Source organism: Penaeus japonicus, unplaced genomic scaffold, assembly GCF_977035675.1.
Source record: "Penaeus japonicus unplaced genomic scaffold, GWHDUDI00000001_assembly GWHDUDI00000444, whole genome shotgun sequence".
NCBI classification, from domain to species: domain Eukaryota; kingdom Metazoa; phylum Arthropoda; class Malacostraca; order Decapoda; family Penaeidae; genus Penaeus; species Penaeus japonicus.
The window spans coordinates 12,501-15,151 of NW_028234846.1; the positions used below are offsets into that span (position 1 = coordinate 12,501).

Sequence of the window (2,651 nt, forward strand, 5' to 3'; positions counted from 1 at the left end):
GAAGAAGAAGAAGAAGAAGAGAGAAAGAAAGAAGGAGAGAGAGAAAATCAAACCGAAAGAAAACATAAAAGGGAGAGAGAGAGAGAGAATCAATGCGAAATAGAGAGAGAGGGAAAGAAGAAGAAGAAGAAGGAGAGAAGGAAAGAAGAAGAAGAAGAGGGAGAAAGAATAATAAGAAGAAGAAGGGGAAGGAGAGAGGGAAATACGAAGAAGAAGAAGAAGGAGAGAGGGAAATAATAATAATAATAATAATAATAATAATAAAAATAAATCCTATAATAATAATAAGAAGAAGAAGAGAGAGACAGCTCAGAGCGAAACAAAGCATAAAAAAATAAAAAGAGAGAGGAAAAGAAGGAGATGAGGATGGAGAGAGAGTGAGAATCAATGCGAACATAGAAGAGAGAGAGAGGGAAAGAAGAAGAAGAAGAAGAAGGAGAGAGGGAAATAAGAAGAAGAAGAAGGAGAGAGTGAAATAAGAAGAAGAAGGAGAGAGGGAAATACGAAGAAGAAGAAGAAGGAGAGAGGGAAATAAATAATAATAATAAGAGAGAGTCAGAGCGAAAAAAAAAAAAAAAGCGAAGCATAAAAAGAGAGAGAAAGAGAGAGAGAGTCAAAGCGAAAAACAAAGCATAAAAAAAGAAAGAAAGAGGGAAAGAGAGGAAAGAAAGAGGAATAATATGTGTATATATATCATATATATGTATATGTATATGTATATGTATATATATATATATATATATATATATATAGATATATATATATACACACATCTATTATTTATGTAAATGCATGTTTGTTACATGTCCTTATATACATACATCCATATATATATATAAGCTTTATATATATATATATATTGCGAATTACTATTATGATGTACAAGTATAAACATCTATATTTGCAAGCTGTGAAAATCATCATTTCAAACCATGGCTGTGATATATGTGTGGTCTTGTAGTGTTATTAGTGATATTTTAGTGTTGTAAGGAAAGAAAAAAGTAACGGATATGGTAATATATTACACATGCCTGGTATATAGCTCATTTATGCCAGTGGGGGTGTGATCAATATGTCATTCATTTTCTATGCAATGCGCAATGCAAGTAACACGATACAAGCCCTAGATAAGAGTTTTGATAAGCCCTCGCCTAAATAAACAAACAGCTGACCCAAACCACGCGTCCCCCCGCGGTGCAAAGTAAACAAAAAACAACAAGATAACAAACGCCCATGTCCTTCTATCTGCTTTATCACAATTTGTGGCTCCTAAAGGAGCCGAAAGCCGATGTTGGTAGAGGAGGCAGGTAAACCGTGCAACCTTCTAATTTACTTGGAGGAGGTATAGTGTTGTACTTGGTGACAGCCTTGGTGGTGGGGTCCCCCCTCACTCACAGCGTGCTTGGCCAGTTCTCCGGGCGCAGCGACAAGCAACAGCCTGACGGCGGTCTGGATCTCCCGGCTGGTGATGGTGTTATGTGGAATGGTGGGAACGCTTGTTGTAGTGTGCAAGGCGGGGGCAGGAAACAAGAAAGCCTCAGCTTCTGCTTTGCCAATGCGCTCAAAGATGTCGTTCACGAACGAATTCATGATGGACCACAAAACATGGCCTTGGAGGACCGGAGAGAGATAACGGTGTCGGGGTTTTGTTGGACCTGCTTCAACCCTTGTAGATGTAGATGCTGTAGCTCTCCTTCCTCCTGCGCTTCTTGCATCAATACCTTTTATCACCCTTGGGTGATAGACTTTTGGGCCTTACCGGCCTTCTGGCAGCCTTTCCGGAAGTTAAGTAGTTTTGGGTGTTGGTGGCATCACGGTGGTTAGACCTTGAGTAAACACCGCCGATATAAGGGGGATATTTTTCCTTTTATGGGAACGACCTGACCCGACACGGGCGCCAGCTCAGGTTTGAGGATTTGATGGTGTTGTAGAAGTGAGCCCCAGCTAGTGGCTCAACGGGCGTGGGAACCGTTGCCATCTAACGCTATCGGTTAAGTTTCAACGGTGGGCGACCTATAAATAGGTAAGCTTTGGTCTGGTTTTGGCTTGCAAGGTTTTTGAGATACCTATAAAGCAAGCATCCATGTCAGGTCGTGGAAAGGGTGGTTGGTTAAGGTCAAGGGCAAGTCAAAGTCCCCGCTCGAGCAGGGCCGGGCCTCCGCCGGCCTCAGTTTCCTGTTTATGTAGGTAGGATTCACCGCCTTCTGCGTAAGGGAAATTACGCTGCTTGGAAACGTGTCGGAGCAGGTGCCCCTGTGTACCTGGTGCCGTTCATGGAATACCTGGCTGCTGTGGTTCTCGAGCTGGCAGGTAACGCCGCCCCCCGTCCGTTCCGTGACAACAAGAAGACCCGTCCGGCCGTTAGGTCGTATCATCCCCCGTCACTTGCAGCTGGCTATCCGTAACGACGAGGAACTGAACAAGCTCCTCTCTGGTTCTAAGTGACCATTGCCCAGGGTGGTAATTGGTCCTGCCTAACATCCAGGCTGTGCTCCTCCCAAAAGAGCTCACAACTGGAGAAATAAGAAAGAAGTAGAAGAAATAAATCTTTCTCTCGGTTGCCTCTTTCAACAACATCGGCTCCTTTCGGAGCCCAAACAACAAAATCTCCCTAGAGATGTAATTGACTACTCTATCAATCCCAAACTAAT

At 42.9% G+C, this 2,651-nt stretch overlaps 1 pseudogene; it reads right to left on the reverse strand.

The window, feature by feature from the left end:
- Positions 1-1,253: 1,253 nt before the first annotated feature.
- Positions 1,254-1,978, reverse strand: LOC122257361 (histone H2B-like; annotated as a pseudogene).
- Between the last annotated feature and the right edge of the window lie 673 nt (positions 1,979-2,651).